The sequence below is a fragment of the Orussus abietinus genome, unplaced genomic scaffold (assembly GCF_000612105.2).
Source record: "Orussus abietinus isolate OABI.00-Male unplaced genomic scaffold, Oabi_2.0 scaffold68, whole genome shotgun sequence".
Taxonomy (NCBI): Eukaryota; Metazoa; Arthropoda; class Insecta; order Hymenoptera; family Orussidae; genus Orussus; species Orussus abietinus.
Window position 1 is genome coordinate 85,992 of NW_019394236.1, and position 18,356 is coordinate 104,347.

The 18,356-nt window shown below is 49.8% G+C and overlaps 1 protein-coding gene across 1 annotated transcript in view; it reads left to right on the forward strand.

Moving 5' to 3' along the window:
• Nucleotides 1-16,319: 16,319 nt before the first annotated feature.
• LOC105695779 (bifunctional heparan sulfate N-deacetylase/N-sulfotransferase) overlaps nucleotides 16,320-18,356 on the forward strand; it is a 65,179-nt gene continuing 63,142 nt past the window's right edge. Inside the window, exon 1 of the mRNA XM_012417686.2 lies at nucleotides 16,320-16,746. The gene's annotated coding sequence lies outside the window, so the exon portion shown is untranslated. The remainder of the gene's footprint in view (nucleotides 16,747-18,356) is intronic.

Below are 18,356 nucleotides of genomic sequence, written 5' to 3' on the forward strand. Positions count from 1 at the left end.
TGAACCATTAAGGGAGGTATCTTATCACGAAAATTATCTCCCTGCGAGTTACGACCCTCGGAGACATTAAATTCCTCCCGAGCGCACTCGTCGTAAGTTCGATCAATTAATTCCAGTGGCGGATCACGTTAATGACAATTGATCTCCCGAACTAATCGACTTCCGCACATCTTATCACGGCATTCCCGATTCCAGGGTATCCTTGCCGAACCTCTTTCGAGGACCATTAATTCGAGAGAGTCTCATTACGAGATGATTACGTATCGTGGAATGGTTTTAGTGGGTGGTGAAGGTGTTGGTACCCTTATCAACGTCTTATAAGAAAACTAGGTTTATTCCGGATAATATCGAGGAATTCACGATCATCCAATTATCCGAGTGAGAAATCCGGTAATATCATCACCATTCGCGGAAAAACTAGTGCTTACCTATCTCAGTACTTTTCCGTGCAAATCTCATTACGAAATAATGACGTATCGAGGAATAGATTTTATCGAGTGATGAGTATATCAAGCCCCTTATCAGCATTCACTAAGAAATCACCATTTTTCCGCAAAATATCGAGAAATTAATGATGAAAAACGCCAATTTTTTACACAAAATATAGGAATCGCAAAAATAACAATCAACCAATTACGCGAGTGAGAAATCCGGCAATGTCATCACTATTCTCGGGAAAAAAAAAAAGAAACTAGTACCTGTCGCGATACTTTTCCTCGCAAAAGCCCCTCTGGTACAGGGGCAGTCGAGGTAGTTTGTATACATAAAAGAAAACATTTAGTAACGTACCGTTTCATCCACGACGGGGGCCTTTCTCCATACGAATTTCATTTCCCCGGCGGCGCGCGAATTTCGCGTAAATAATCATAAAAATAATCATAAAAGTAATCATAATACCGCCCACCCTTCGCTCGCGTTTCGCCGGGGAAGTGAAACGAGCGAGAGAGGATAAATCCAGGAAAAAACGTCGAGAGGAAACGCGTTTCAGATGTTTCGCGTTTCAATTTCTCCGCCGAATGAAAGGGCCAAAAGAGGCGATTAATAACTATGACGAATGATAATTACTCGCGGTCTGAGGAGCGCGGTGAAAAAGAAAAGAAGAAGAAAAGAAAAGGAAAAAAGACAAGGAAAAGATTTGAAAGAAACCCGAAGTCGAGCGAATCCGGCTCGGTGTCGAGTACACCCTGATATATCGGAGACCGGATTACTCGTCGTCGGGCTGTAAATGCGATTTCCGGTAAACTCCGGTGTTTTCCCGCTCGCGCATTCGCCTACCTAATTTCACCGCGGATAATCCCTAAAACCATTTAAGCCACGGCCCGCTAACTTCCAGGCCAGCTTTCCGCGCGATTTTCATTCGCCTAGTAACGGGGGCGATTCCGCCGCTCCCCAAACTCCGCGTTGAAATTCCCTAAATAGGTATGTCGGTGTCTTGCAATTTCCGAAGGTGTGATTAAATCCAGCGTAAATTCGAGATGACCGGAAAAAAATCGAGAGTGGGGATTACCGTGGGAATTTCGACGGGAATTCCCAGTCGGCGAAGAGGTTGCATATGGGAGATCGAATGTGAAATGGGTTCCTCGATTTTCCGAGCCCCCAGGCTTCGTCTCCTGGACGATGGCCTCCGATTTCGCGATTTTCCGCCACCGATTGCGTTTGCATCCCCGAAATCCGGAAGAACCGAAGGAAAGCCGGATCTCGAGGAGTTCGAGGCCTTCGAGGGAGGAGCTCCTTAGAGCGAAAGGACAAAGAAGCGAGAGGGGAAAAGGAAGGGAATCGCTTCAGGAAGCTCCGAAATTTTCGGCTCTTCTCGTAACGAGTTTCGAACGTGTCCGAGGACTCCTCTGAATCCTCTGGAAGCGTTCGGGACACGTACGGAACGAGTCACGAACCGAAGCGGCGAATCCGCCGGGATCATCCCTTCCCGAGTCAGCGTAGGGGGAGGATCGAGAAAATTGGGGAACACTGGGTCGTACTTCTTTCTCCTCCTCTATTTTTTCCGAGAAAGGAGGAAAAAAGGGAAGGAAATCGCCCCTTCGAAGGGAAATGAATCTCTTCCTCCAATTTTTGATCGCGATCCACCCCTTCGGTTCTCTCCACCCCGAGACACAAATTTTCGGAGTCAGAGTAGGCTTAAGCAGACTTTTCACTCGGGAAAATTGACGAACACGTGGTATCCTTTCTTCTTTTCTTTTAAGGAGAGATAAAGGAAAAAGAATTCGCTCCTCTGGATTTTTATTTCCTTTTCTGAAAATACTGACTTTCTCGGGACTGCTTAGGCTGAATTTCCTTATTCGCCTCGTCGGAGAGGGATGTCCTCTGCCTCTTCGGAGAGGGGTTTCCTCTGTCTCTTCGGAGAGGAAAAACTAATCCGTCGCGCACATTTGAGCTAGAGTCACGGGAAAGCACTCGAGTTTGTTTTACGAGGCGCTAAGCCGTACACGCGTCGCCGGATGCGAAGTAACGAGTAAAAAGGGAGGACGAGAGGCCCGATGTCTATCAGCTCGTCGCGGCGAACACAAAGACGAAATGACTTTTCTCTCGCTTTCCCCGCGCGTTCTTCCGCGGGGCTAAAAGCTGCGCGAGCTGGATTCGCTTTGAACACCGGGATATCCTCTGGCGGTGTAATTCCTTTACCGGTTCTTTAATTAAATCAGTCGGCAGTGCAGTGCGCCGCAGATTTACATATTCTCGTCTCCGAAGAGGCGGAATTTAAAACAACGCCCTGAGAAAGGCCGTAATTACGTTTACCTGGTAATTGAAATTGAATTAAATCCAGGGAGAAATAAGGCGCCGGGAACTCCATTTCGGCGGAAAAGAAGGATAGACCGTTTCTCCTGGCCCTCCTAAATCTCTCTCTCGGGAACTGTCGCAGTTCACCTCGAGTGGCGCCACGATCGCGAGGATTTTCGCCGTCGGTTTCGCGTCGCCTTAAGACCCGACGAGACGGCGCGGAAGATGGAGGAGGAATTGCAGTCCCGTTCCGGTTTGTCAAGATTCGTGTAAATTCGCGTCCCGGGGAGAAACTAGCCAGCAGGAGGTAAAGGAGACGAGGGGAAAGGGAGAAGGGCGCGAAGAAAAGCCGTCCGTCAGAGCCGAGGGCACTCCTCGTTTTCCAGGTTAAGAAACGAGCCGCTCCCGAGGAGTTTCCCGGCGAAAAGGAAAACCTCGGAGGCGATCCTTCTGGAACATCGCCCGGCTGGTATTACCGCTCTCTCCGGGAATTCAGGAGCGTCAAACGGCTCTTGAAATTAAAGGATCTTTTCTCTATCCCGCGAACGCCCTTTTCTCTCCATCTCCTCCGCGTTTGAAGGGGATTTGCAAGCCAATCGAAAAATACGAAAATCGATCAATCGACCCAGTCTCCTTTGATCGACTACGAAACAGGACAATAGCCGCGACGTTCATCGATTACCCGGCTCCAGTCGTTTATTTTGGTGGCGGTGGCAGTGCAATTGCAGGCGGTGCAATGCGCAGAGGAAATCCTCTGAAATTTCGGATGACAACATGTCGGATACCTTATCCACGGATGCAGCCGATTCTTTTTTGGGTATCCAGGAGCATCGAACGGCTCTTTAAATTAAATGAACTTTTCTTTATCTAGCGAACATTTTTCTCCCTGTTCCGAAAATTTGCAAGCCTATCATACGGGGCAAGGAGAAACGCTCCGAAATCGCTCGATCCTCCTTTAATCGGATACAAAAGGAAATAATGACCGTGATTTTTACCGATTAATCTGCTTGATACTCTCCGGGTACGGTCGTTTGTTTTAGCGGCGTCGACGGTGCAGTTGCAGGCGGTGCAACGCGCACCTTCAATTCCGCATCCTGAAAAATGGGAAGAAATCCTCTGAAATTCCGGATGACAGCATGTCGGATACCTTATCCATGGATGCAGCCGATTCTTTTTTTAGGTATTCAGGAGCATCGTACGGCCCTTTAAATTAAATGAACCTTTCTTTATCTCGCGAGCATTATTCTCCCTGTTCCGAAAATTTGCAAGCCTATTATACGGGACAAGGAGAAACGTTCCGAATTCGCTCGATCTTCCTTTAATCGGATACAAAAGGAAATAATGACCGTGATTTTTACCGATTAATCTGCTGGATACTCTCCGGGTACGGTCGTTTGTTTTAGCGGCATCGACGGTGCAGTTGCAGGCGGTGCAACGCGCACCGTCAATTCCGCATCCCGACAGGCGGTGCAGGCCGGGAAGAGATTCCGAAATTCCAGATGGCAACACACCTATCGGGCAGCCTATGCACGTATGCAGCCGATGCATCGGGCTCAGCCTTCCGGTCCCGCCTCTCGCATGGATGTGCTTCTACCTCCGAGCCACTGAACGATGTAATGGCGAAACTACCTATGTATCCCGTCTACCCCGCCTATCCCGCGGGTCCTGCCGGACCGAGTGCACCGCGGAACGAAAAGACGATTCCAACTTTTCCCAGCGCAATTCCACCTTTTGAAGGCCCTTTCGCAGCCGTGATTGGCGGCCGGAGCGGCGTCGACATCGCAACGCGAAAGGCGAAAGAGCGCGACCCGACGTGTAAAAAACCCCGTCAATTACCAATATTTGTGCATTTACCCGGGCGGTGTTTAATCCCGGCAAAGCGAGCTCGGAATTCCATTTCGGTGAGAAAAAATGTCGACTCCCCGTCAAACGGCCTCCCGATGTCGCCGATTTATTCCCGGCACGGTATCGCGATTGCGAAATATCCTCGGCGAATTTCAAAATGGCCGCACGTCGGGGGTCGATATTTCGGGGCACGAGGGCTGCCCTCGATTTTTCAAAATCCTCCGGACCTGCTCTCCTTCCCCCTGGATTTATCTCGAGCCCTCGGGAACGGAATTCCCGAGCGTCCTCCGGAGAGGGAGAGGCATTTAGAATACCGGAATCGGGCGGCGACAAAGAATTGCCGACATTTCCTCACCGCGCGGCAATGGGAGCACTCGGGGGCAGAAGAAAGCACGGCTGCGTGCAAACTGCAAACATGTCGGTTCATTGAATTAATCCGAGCACGAGCGAACGCGCGTACGTGCAACTCGCCGATGCACCGGTGCAACGCGCCCTGTCGCGCCCGGCATGCCGTCATTTTACAATTCCCCGGAATATTTCACGTGTCGCGATCGGCCGATCGTGCCCCGAATAAACCGGAGTGGAATGCGCGGATTCCGGATGCAATAAAGCCAACTCGATTGTTTTATCGGCCCTTTTTCAAGCCCTCGTTGCCCCGGCCGAACCTGCCGAGAAATCGGCCGGACCGGTCAGCGCGCAATTTATATTAATTAATTTCGATTTCCCGAGTGATGTGTACGTTAGGGGTAAGTGCGGGATATTAATATCCTTCGGACTGTGTATGTCATGTTTGGTCGAATATTACCCCCGATTTGGCGGGCGTAGGGAGAAATTTTCGGCGCGCTCGTAGAGGAATTTAGAATAGCGTCGAAGGAATTCGGGGGGGAGAAAAAAAAATTAAAAGGGGAGCCGATTTGCAATTCCCCGGAAATTTAACGCGTCACGATCGAGCGGTACTCCCCCGCGAATAAACCTGCCCGTTCCGTGTGATACGAGAGGGCAATAAAGCGCGAACTCGATTTTTAACAGCATTCCCTTTGTAACTCTCATTTCGGTCGGCGCGCGTAAAGCAGAACGAGCGTATAAATATTAATCCCTCGGGATTTTAATGCCTTTAAATCAAGCCGCCGGTTTCGTGGCGTGCTTAGGAAAAATCGGATGAAAACCGGGAGAAAGTTAATTGGGGGAAATATTGAGAGGGGGAGTTTTCCGAATTGCCATTAATGCACCCTGCAGCGTGTGATGTAATTATCGGAGGGAAGCGGTAATAAATCGAAAAACTGAAATTTTGCAAAAATCCCACTAAACTCCAGTTACGGTAATTAACGGTTGAAAATGTGAGAAACGGATGAAGATTAATCGCGACCGATTTCGCGAGCTTAGATCGATACCACTCGGGACGGTTCCGCAATTCTGGATCTCAACTCCTGGTTTCAAAGGAAATTGATTCGAAATTGATAGGGTGGAACGAGCTATATCTCGCGTAATACATTTGACGAGATTTTGACGAGATCCAAAAACGAGGGAGAATGAATGCAATTTTCCGACTGGCCGGTGGCCCGTTCAATGAGATACGTTCGAGCGCAGTAAACCGCGAACCCGAGTTCCTCCGTAATCCCCGGTCTCATTGCTCGCATGAAACGTAAATAACAAGGCAAACATATAAATATGAATTGCAACGGATTTCCACGGCTCTAAATCGCATTCGATTAATCGGCCTTGCCGGAAGAAAATATGTGTCCGGATTTGCAAAAATGCCCGGATGAACATCGGCCCTATTTCCATTTTTAATGTCACTCCTTTTTTAACCGAAATACGGATGAACCATTTTTTTTTCTTTTTCTTTGAAGTGCTTGTTTAACGTCGCATCAACTAGAACGTCATTAATGACGGGATGAACCAAATTTCTGTCTCATTTTCTGCCCATTTTCCGGCCTCTTATTAATGAAGCCGCGAGAAATCGCGAGGAGGAAACAACTCGGCGAAAGTTTTCCTAATAGAAGGAAAGCCCCTCGCGATGTTACAAAGTCTCACGAAACGTGTCTTGAAACCCGAACTCGGTCGAGGGCGTTTCCGGAAATATAGAAGCGAAATCGATTTATAGCGGATTTCCGAGCGAGTAATCGAGAACGCTTCGATACTTGCTCTCCTGTCATCGGTTTGCGCTCTCGTTCCGCAAGCACCCGTGGTTCCGCGGTTTTTTTTCCTCTTCCTCTAAATACCTATATTTTTGTCCAAATACCGACGAACCGAGCAGAAGGTCCGAAATGTAATTTCGACGCGTCCTATCGCCCCAAAGCCTCCAACCTGAAAAAAAGAAGAAAATCGCACACTCGAAGGGAAATCGTTAAATTAATTCACAGAGTTTAAATGAATATTAATTGCCGAACAGATAGAATCGTCATTACATTTCGCCGATTATAAGTGAGATCCTAAGGTCCTTCCTTATTCAAGGTTTTCCGGAACCGGCGGAGAATCTCGCATCCCAGAGAACGTGGTAGAGACTCCAAGGCGTATTTCAAACAGAAGGCAATGGAAATATCGGAAACATCGACAGCAGATCGATTTATAGGCGGAACGGAATTGCCGTATATTTCTACGTATTTTCCACGGTAGTCCAAAGGAAGGACATTTTGAAGGGGCTCTTTGTTACAAGAAGAATTCTTGAAAGACCACGAAGCTCTGCAGCGCGTGACGCGAAAGCGAATCGCTCTCGACGGCGCTTTCGGGGACGTCGGGGGGGATCTCGACGTATCGTCGAAACGACGGATCCTCGGGGCGAGGTATCGAGACCTCATATCCCGCCGCGAAATTGATACGCCTCGATCGACTCCCCGGAATTTCGGGAAACGATTTCCTGGCCGCGTAACACCGCTTGGAAGCGGGAACCAAAATGGCTGCCGTCGGGGTCGCCGCGGAAAACGAGAAACGGCGGAGTCGAGGCGAGAGGCCGCCTAACTTTATCGAAACTCGTTTTAACGAACTGCGACGAGGCGTTCCCGTTTTCCCCGGGAAATCGGGGAAAATTAGGCTGCGTCGATTCGAAGTTGGATTGCGAATTTCTGGCGAACGCGGTCGGACAAAACACCGCGCCGGCGCGATCAACATTTACGAGGAACCGCTTAAGGGAGAATTCAACCCCTGGCTAAAGGGGTGAGGTCGGTCGCTGGATAAATCGGACGAATACGTGACCCGACCTCGACTCTAAACGACTTAAAACGACCCGAAACGACGCCACAAGACCTTAGGTCTTCTTATCGAGGGTACATCCCTGGAAAAGTCCTCCTTCGTCCAGGAGTAGGCATTAAAGTCGCTCGTTGTGTTTGCAAGTACCCGACAATGGCTCATTTTACAATTGTTTCCTGCCAAAGTCTTGGAGTAACGCGAGAGTAAAGATACAGGACGCCCTTTATATTTCTGACACGTTTCTCGGGGCGTATCCATTTTTCTTTCGAGACTATCTCTTATGATAGGAAAAAAGTGTCACACGAAGTATGTGCTGAAGGGACGATCACTGAAAGGACACTTTGAAGAAACGGACCACCGATAATGAATGGAGTTTCGCCTCTGCCGATAAGCTTCGAAATTACGGCCCCTTATTAAGGGCCCATTAGAGAATGCCTTGTGGTTTATGAAACTTGATATTTCGTGCGCGAACTCAATTACGTTGATGAATTACGTATTCGTCGGTAAGGGAAGTAAGTACAGGGTATACATCTTCGTCAGACCAGCCGAGAACGGGACGTCCCGCGGAGAAGGGCTTACCTTATCTTTTATCATCCCAAGTCAAGCTTTCGGCCTCCCTCGTCGCACATTAAGGGACGCCATAAGAAATAATTGCAAGTAAACCTCTACATCCAGAGCAGGCGACTGAATTTCTCAAGTTGCCGCAAGGTGTAACGCTTTCGAAAAAAGGAGATAAAAAGAGCACTCGGGGAGATTCGCCCCTCGTCGCCGAAGATTCCAGATGAAATTTCTGCTCGGTTCCAAGCCAGGACGAATTTCCACCCCTTGTTTCCCCATGGGGCCCATGACATCGCCAGGACCTCTCAAGCGAGTAGAAAGCATTCAATTACTTCGAGGACCGGTTCTTTATATTTTTCCGTCATTGTGCAGCCCCTCCAGCCCCATGGCGAGTTCGCACCCTTAAGTCCACGTGGGGTATTGTCCTCCCGGGGTAGAATCGCTCTCCCATAAGGGTAGAATTCGCGATAGGATACTCTCCCTGTTTATGAAGCGCCTCGCCGCCTCAAAGGGGGCCGGAAGGACGAGCGGATTCGAGGGGGTGGCAGGCCAAGAACAAAAGACTCATGGCAACCCCCTTAGACACCGGGATTGAAACACCCCTGACCCGGTGCTTGCATTATTTATCCGTAACGCGAGCTCGCGAGGCTTCGCGTAAAACGAGCCCCCTACGAAGTTCTCGAGCTCCCCCATACAAGGAACGGACCCTGCTACCTAATTTTCCTACCCCTCGTTCGGAAAAATCGAATTCCTCGCCGTTACCTGCCCGGGTAATGTTTCCGTGCAATAACCGGTCACGCGACACGCGACTCTTTCTCGCGGAACTCGGGGGTGGCCGTTTATTGCACGAAATTGGCGGCAGGTCTCGGGGGTAGTTTACTCGAAAGCGAGCTGACCGGTTGTTGCCCTCCTCGAATATGGAACGGGGGAACGTTCCTTATCCAGGGTTTGAAAAAAGAAGCAGAGAAATGAATCGGGACGCCTCGTTCTTCGAGCATTCTTCCCCGATTCTTCCCTCGCGGGGGTGGAGGAGAGGGTTGAAACGGGGACGAAGCGTCGAGACCTCGTCAAAGACCTTTGTCGAGGACCTGCCTTTTCAGGGGCTCGTCCTTGCATTACTTATGCATTTCGCGGACTCGCGGCTCGCCGCGCGGAACGACCGGAAGTGCCGCTTTCGAGGCTTCGAAAAGTTCCGGCCGGAAGCCAGCGAGGGGCGCGCGTGCGCCGGGACGACCACCATGGCCAAGGGGAAATTTATGGATTTTGTTTGGGATCCTTCCCGGCCGCTTTGATTTATGGCGGCGACGCCTCCGAGCACAGATATCAAAAACGAATGACGTCGCTGGGATTCCGAGCACGAGGGCAATTCTCACCCCAGGGGACCCTTTCCACACCATCTCCGCTTCATACGAGAGATTACCAAAATTCCACCTCCCCGAGATAACGCTCAACAACGTATATACGTAAGCTAGAGATTAAACGAAATTAAATTAGGCCAAATCGTTCGATTTCCACCGTCTATTTTCCCTCGATTTTCCGATGATTTTTCTAAACTTCGTAGATACCTTATTGAGCTTTCCCTACGAAGTTCCGGCATTCGGGAGTTCCGGAACTCCACTTCGACCTCGTACGAGTGTCGCCCCCGAATTAAGGTCGGCCCGTCCACATCCCGACCTCGACCGAACGTGCTGACTTAATTAAACCGCTTCGCCCGGCTAATACTAATCTATCGTTCCCGCCAATAAACGGATGTCGCTTCCGGAAGCGTCGCGGCGCTCAGGGCAGCCGGCTTAAGGCGATTAGCTAACCTCCCCTCGCAACGAGCATGCGCGATTTCGCGACAGCTCGACTCCTCTTGCAACTTATAGGGACGAATTCATCCAATCGCGAAATTAACGACGTTAAGGGAAGCCTAAGTCGGCTAATACAATTGCGCCTCCTTCCGATCCGAAATACCGTGCACTTTAAAAAAGCAATACGTAATCCACGTTGTTAAGCGCTACCAAACGTCAATTAGAAACCGATTCAAGGAACAGCGAGATGATTACCGACAATGCAATAAACCATCTGACAATAAACGTAGCGACACTGTAAAGTGACGTCTACGTCGATAACGTGCACCGTTTTCCCATAATGGAAACTAATTGCGGAGTAATTTCGGTCTCTGTATCGAGGAGACTTAAAAAGTGCTCTCGAGATTTGAGAATCGCGGGGGCAGAAACAAGAAATCGATCGCTCTCGATTTGTTCGTGGCATATCGTGCGCGCGATCTCGCGAATATAAACGCGAGAAGAGCGAGAAGAGCGATTATTGTTCATCATTCGAGTACCAACTAGTCGAAGGCACGAATGCATTGGATTTCTGGCGAATGTCAATGTCTTTTCTGCAGGTATAGTACCGGAAGGGGGTGATGAAAAGGTATTCATGTCGGCCTATGTACGAATGCGTACCGAAAGATCGGAACAAGACCGACGCGGTGCACCGAGAATAGCGCGCAGCACGCGACGCGCCTCGGCGGCGAGCAAATTGTCTCATTTGGGCCTTATCAATCACCTCAATTGGGAGTAACGACCGTGGTTTTGCGTCTGGTTTCCGAATTATCTAAGCCGACATGACCAGGCTAACTCTGTCACTCCCAGCCTCGGGAAATCTTTCGCATTTGCATCTTCTCCGGGGTCCTTGCATCGCGTTAATCTCTGAACATGGCGGCGTTAACGGGCACCGTTGTTCCAGGGTGTCCGCCAATTGCGACAAATAGGACGGCGCCACGTGCTTCGGGGCCGAAGTTGACTCCGGGGTCATCCAAGTGTCGGGGAATGCACACAATGCGGCCCGTCGTAGATGCCTGGTCCAGATTGGGCCACACGTGTAAAGTTCGTCTCGGAGGGCGCGATATCCGGCGATCCCTGAATACGGGGCTAATTAAATGGGTCCTTTGACACCTCGTACACCCCCGAAGATCACCTTGCACTGGGTGGGCGACATCTCGCAATCGCTGCCGATCGATACTCTCGACCGGACGCATCGGGCCGGTCCACGGATCAATTCCCCCTCTAAGCCAATTTTTTCTCAAAGTGCTTTAAGCGAGTGTCTATGACTTTGAAACATTCGAGGGTTCGTTTTTATTTATTTATTTATTTATTTTTTCGACAAAGCACGATAACATGGCCAGAATTACGTGTTCTTGATTGCGTACCCACGTGTACGATTTCAGTGACGTTAGCGCATCCGCGTAACTAATTTTTTTGAGGCTTAAGGACCAGCAAGTCTAACTTTTCTTTCGTTCAAACATCCGGCACGACCAATTTTCATTTCACTGGAACGCTGAGTTGGTGGTTTTTTACGTGCCATCTCAAAACGAATTCCCTCTCTAAGCGCATTTTCTCTCAAAGTGCTCTAAGCGAGTCTCTATGACTTCGAAAAATTCGAGGGTTCATTTTTTTTTTCGACAAAACACGATAACATTGCCAGAATTACGTGTTCTTAATTGCGTACCCACGTGTACGATTTCAATGACGTTAGCGCATCCGCGTGACTAATTTTTGTGCGGCTCAAGTACCCGCAAGTCTTTTCTTACGCTTAAGTCCCCGCATGTCTAATTTTTCTTACGCTCAAACATCCGGCACGTCCAATTTTCGTTTCACTGGAACGCTGAATTGGTGGTTTTTTACGTGCCCTCCCGCAACGAAAACCACTGTGTGATTCAACGGCAAAACATCCAGCAGATTGGGTGAATCTTTGAAAAGGTTCTTTTTTTTCCTCCAAGGATACCCCGAATCATCTTACTACCCCGATCCGTCTGCAAAGTGGCATCCACGGGATGCAAGCGAAGCGGACGTCAATTCCAAGCACCCCGAGAGCATAAATGGTCTCGTGGTTGAAAAGAGGCGATTCGGGGCCAATTCGGACCTAGCCGGCCCTCCGGAGGGCGGCCTTTCGGGCCGGCGAGCAAGGAACCTTCATTTCCTACGGCAAACTTCAGGTGGACGGCGATCCCGAGGGGAAAAAATCCACGAAGAGTCTATATGCCAAGTAAATAAGCGAGGCCCTCGAGGGGGTCGTGTCAGAGGGGATACGTGTCCTTCCAGGACGCTGGACGACCATCAGCAGAGATGCCGGATACTCCCCCAGGATACCAGGCTTTGCCATCGCGACCCTCCGATTAAACCCGAAAACCACTCAGCTTTTCTCCCACCTAATGACGCTTTAAATTCCCTCCCAGCGAAGGGGTGTAACTCGAAAATATAAAATTTAACCCCTAAGGCTGAATCATCTCCCCCTAGACCTCGACGTAATCGAACGTCTTCGGGGGTTAGAAAGGTGCTCCCAGGGCAAAGGGTTCGTCGATTTTCTTTGGACAGGGATCCAAGAGGGTGACAAAAGCAAGAGAAAGAGGAGACCGTAGGGCCCCGCTAGGAGACCATCGAGACGGGGCGGGAATTTCGGAGACTCCTTTAGGAAATGGGAATCTGGAATGAAGTCGCTCCGCAAGGTATTCGGCTGGCAAAACGGAGCGAAGGAGTCGAGGACCGTTCTGCAGACTCGGCGAGATTCGGGGCTTTTTTACATTCGAAAACCCTCGCCATGGACCCCAATGGCTGCGCCAAAAACGTCGGAGTGCAGTCAACGATCCGCTGAGTCCCATCCAGAGAGACGAGATATCTTCCATTCCACTGGATAGCGAATCGTTACACGTATCTCGCAAGACCGAAAACCCGCTCGTGCGTTGTTCACTTACCCTTTCGGTTTTGGGTTTAGGTGGGGAGAGATGGTGTGTTGGTACCCATTTGTAGTTGTGTTTCGTCCCAGGTCTCTCTGTGTGGACTCGTCAGTAAGGCTATCAGGCAGACCCTGCCTTAGACACCGAAAAATCTCTTCTGAGCGGGATTCGAACCCGAGAGACTGCGTGGTATGAGCGGAAGCGTAACCGCTGGACTATCGAAGGCCTGTGTTGAAGGAAGAACTTCTGATAACAGTTATATATATATGATATGACCGCCACACGGTAACGGCTGCACTTCCGCCTAAATGCATTAAGGGAAGGAATGTCGAAACGCGTTTATCCCGCCGAATTCTAAGCACCAGAAGCCGTTTCACCGCTTTGTCCGTAGAAGAGCGTACAAACTCGGCAATGAACTCGATAAATACCAGGCGAGTTAATTGACCACCGGCGGTCTTCCGTCTTTGATGTTACCACCGAGCTACAGACGTAAGGCTCGCTCTTCTCTTTTAGCAGACGCAACCCATTTTCGGATGCGTCTTACCGTCGCGTTGCATAAATCACGCTCTGCATTTTGCCCGGCAATTTCGTCCGCTGGTGGATTAATCAACTAAACCTCGCCACACATTAGCGGATGCAGTTTGCAATTGGATAACGTTACGCAAACGTCAATAGTGGGCCGAGCACATGCGAGCCTCATTTCGAGCGAATCAATATGCTCGTTCGATGATTAACCGAGTCATCGATACGAGCCTAACTATTTCACGTACGTCCAACTACCCCGAATTACTTAAAATTCTATCAAACCTCCGCACGTCCTTTTTGCGACATCTGGACCTGTAGAACTACTCTTCGCGATTACTTAAATTAATACCCGCAGGAAAAAATTCACGGTCACAAGAAATTTTAATCGCCGCAACAAATGTGACCGCTTGAAAATGAGCCAGAAACATTTTCGTTGGATTGACAACAAAAAATAAAAACGATTACTTCCCCGGGACAACGGAAATTTTATTCCTAGCCGCAATATTCTATATCTAGCAACATCAAATTGTCCATCGCCCGTTCGCGTGAGTGGTGACAATAATTTTCTTGGCCGTCGCAACAAATCCATTTGCTAATTTATCAAGCATTTTCTCTAAAGAGAGGTCCCCAACGATTCAATGTAATGGAGAACGTCTTTGTTGTTGGTGAGATTATTCCTGCAGTAAGAGCAAAATTTTATCAGCAGTGCTGTTATCTGCTAAAAGTGCAAATCTCTTATCTCCCGTGATATTAACGTTTTTAAACTGACCTACCGCGAACATTTTCGACGCAATTTCCCCGTCGCTCGTGGCTCAATAGCTCATCCGGAATAAAAAGGTATGTGAGAAGCGAGGGAAGGGAAGGAAAAAAGAAAACGGAAAAGCCCGTCGAGGACGAAGGAGGATCCCTGGAGATTCCGCCGTAACGCGCTTAGCGATTTTAATTGGCAATGGACGTTGGGGCGTGTAATTAAAATTCTGATCAGCTAAAAACTTGTTAATTTCACGAGAATTCCGGCTCGGAGAGATTCCTTCCGGTGGAGAGCCCACTCGCGGGGTCCAGGAAAGCGGAAGCCGAGAAATCGCCGCCAGAAGCCGAGGAAGAAGAACCGTCAACCTCCTCGATACTCCTCTCCCTCTTTCTCTGGCCCAAGGAACCTCCCTTCGCCTTCTCTCGCTCTTCCGCCCTCTTCCCCCGCGTCGTAAAACCCTTCCTCGCATTCCCTGGGCGTAGTTCGCCTTAACGCTTCCCTCCGTCCGAGCCTTAGTGCTAAAAGGAAAACCCTCGGAAGGATTTCGAGACATAATTGCATGCCAGGCATTATATGGCTCGCGATATGCGAACTTTATGCGGAAAATCTCGGCGACGCTATCCGATGGCTTTAAGGCGAAAGGTCCAGGCCTCCTATTCTCCAGTACATCCGGATTTCATTCGCATAGGAAATTTCTCACCGTTGTGAAATCCCGTCATTAATCAACATTTAAAAGTCCTGCACGAAATTGTCAATTTCGCTCGGGAATAGGGTCCTCGACTGCTGCCTCCCCGGAAAGATGAATTTCCTTTTAATTGCAAATGACCGATCGTATCGATAGAGTGGCTTCATTTTCGATTCCCTCGCCTGTTTGAATAAATACCAGGTGGAAAAAAAAACGTATCTAACGATCTCCGGCGGTTAGAGGGTAGATTTTTCCCCTCACTCTCAGGGATGGCAACGTCCAACGTTGGAAGAACGGCGCAATAAATCCTCTTCTCCGGTCGGGTCTCACCCATCTCGGAATTCGTTCGTTAACCGAGACTCCTCGTGCTGGCCCCGACAATTGGCTGCTCGAGGAGACGTCTCGAGTTTTCCTCCCTTCGGCACTCGCCTCCTCTCCCTCTATCCCGCGTCGATCTCCCTCGCTCTCCCGCCTCTGCGCGCGGCGCCTCCTCGCCTGGACCGCCGCAGAGATCCTCTCGTTTCTTTCCACGTCCTGTCCTTCGAGGAAGCAGGGAGCTCCGGGAAATAAGAGCTCGTTGCGGCCGCGAGGCTACTCGTTACCTATGTAGATCGGGGCCAATTGTCTTCCCCTGGCCCCTCTCCGTGGGAAATCAAGAGGGTAACCAATCCTTGCCAAATGAAATATTTTCCTGCTTTCCTCTACAACCGTTAAAAAAGTGTACAACCCGAGATTCTAAGATACCATCGCACCATTAAAAAATACCATGTACGTAGAAAATACCCTTCTCAACTTACCATTAAATAACATCAAGTACCTGAATTACCCTTACGAGGTCATCGTCCATGGAATGCAAGGCCACGATTTCTTCTCCTCTCCTCCGCTTGGATTTAAAAAAAACAAAGCCGTACATTTAACGTTACCAGCGAGTGGAAGGTAAATCGATCGTCGATCGAAAGTAATGGAGGAGGAGGAGAGGAGAAGTAGTACCTAACTCGTACGTTGCAGGTCTTGCATCAATATACGCGCCTCGTAGTGCCTCGCGGCGTCTCGTGCTGGGCGCGACCGCGTGCAGCGCGAGCTGGCAGCAGGGCGCATGCGGGTCCCCCCTCTCCGGTCCGTCTCACAAGGAGAGAGAGAAGTCTCCCGCTCCGCCGCCGCCGACCGTCTGCGCTCGAGCGCGGCGTTCGCTCGCGCGCCGGCGGGGAAGCGGGCGCGGTGGTGGGGGAAGCCGGGCGAAGTGGGGGGAGTCCCGTTCGCCGGGCCGCCTCCCCGCTGCGCCGGCCGCCAGTTCGACGCCGGTCGCGCAGTCGGTATGGCGTATTTCGTGGTTCCGCTCGAGTCATCGTCGACTACCTGACGCCGGACGGGCCGAGAGCGGTCGCACGTTAAGCACGGCGAAGTCGCGAGTCAGCGCGCCATCGGCGACGCCATCTTCGCCGCCTCTCGGCGTTCCGGGAAGGCCACGGCGACGCGCTCAGCCCAGCCAGCTGCCGACCTAACCTCAAAGCGGACAAAGAGGGAACCAGGCCGCGAGTCTGCCTGTGCGTTGCCGCGACTCTTCGGGCGTACTCGGACCGCTGGAACTTAAATACCACCGGGAAACTCAGGCTTAGGACGTCTCGCTATGAAACGTCCTCTCCGGAGGACTCGGTGAGCAGGTGCGAGCCAGTGCTAGTCTCCCGACCCGGAGCCTGAACGCCTACCTGGGACCCCTTCGGCGGAGCTCTCATCTCGCTGTCGGTAAGTCGAGGCTGCCACTGGCGCGGTTTTGTTATGACCGAGTGTTTTCAGGAAGGTTAGGGGACTCGTAGCCTCGCGGAGAACGGTCCGCGTAGGCGGCGCTCGCGAGGGCCGGCTGGGGCAGGGACGGGCCAAGGGTGCTCGAGAGCCCGGAACGGGTCCCCTACCGAGACGCACACAGGGTCCCTAGGATGCGGAATGCTCACGGTACGGATTTTAAACCGAAGGAAAGGAAAAAGAAATACAATGAGGAAAATTATCTCGAGTCAATGACACATTCGGTTCAAAATAAATCAACTCAAGTCCGCTCGAAAATACCAAATCTAGTCGTTACCGTTGGCAGAGTATCGGTAAAGCCGGCACTTTAATTCTGGTATTTTATTCTCTTGATACGGTACGTGTTTATCTTGTATATATCATTTGAATGAATGTCTCTATCTCGAGTAAGGTATATAGGTATGCTGAAATATCGTCGGTATAAATGAAAAGTACCGAGTACCTCTAAGGTGAATTTATCAAATGGTCGTTAATCATTGTATGTGGGTTATTATCTTTCATTCCTTCGGTTTGAAATTTCTGTCTTGAGAGATAATGGAGTGGAGGGCCTTGGGTGCGTCGGCTTTTCGAACGGGCTCTGCTTCTCTTCTCTGGGCTTTGTCAACTCGATCGGGACTCTCGGGACGATTACCTGTAAACGCCCTTTGGTCTTTGTACGTGGGAGATATTACTTTCTTCCGTTAGAAGAGACGGTAAAATCCTCGATTTATGTTGAACAACACGATATTCCGAATGAAACTACATAGTATACCCAGGTCTGAGGATAGAACCTCATCTTTGGGACTAGAAATGTTAATTGTTAATAACATGTCTCCGCTTGGGGTACGAACGGATCCGAGAAGGAGCTCCGCCCTCGATTCGCGGGAACACAAACGCTAATAATTAATCATTAATGTAAGATAGGACTCTCGGGACGATTACCTGTAAACGCTCTTTGGTCTTTATACGTGGGAGATATTACGCGTTGAACAACCCGATATGCCGAATGAAACTACATAATATACCCAGGTCTGAGGATAGAACCTCATCTTTGGGAGTAGAAATGTTAATTGTTAATAACATGTCTCCGCTTGGGGTACGAACGGATCCGAGAAGGAGCTCCGCCCTCGATTCGCGGGAACACAAACGCTAATAATTAATCATTCATGTAAAATGGGACTCTCGGGACGATTACCTGTAAACGTCCTTTGGTCTTTATACGTGGGAGATATTACGTTCTTCCGTTAGGAGAGACGGTAAAATCCTCAGTTTGTGTTGAACAACCCGATATGACGAATGAAACTACATAGTATACCCAGGTCTGAGGATAGAGCCTCGTCCTTAGGAGTAGAAATGTTAATTATTAATAACATGTCTCCGCTTGGGGTACGAGCGGATCCGAGAAGGAGCTCCGCCCTCGATTCGCGGGAACACAAACGCTAATAATTAATCATTCCTGTAAAATTGGACTCTCAGGACGATTACCTGTAAACGCCCTTTGGTCTTTATATGTGGGAGATATTACGCGTTGAACAACCCGATATAATGAATGAAACTGCATAGTATACCCAGAT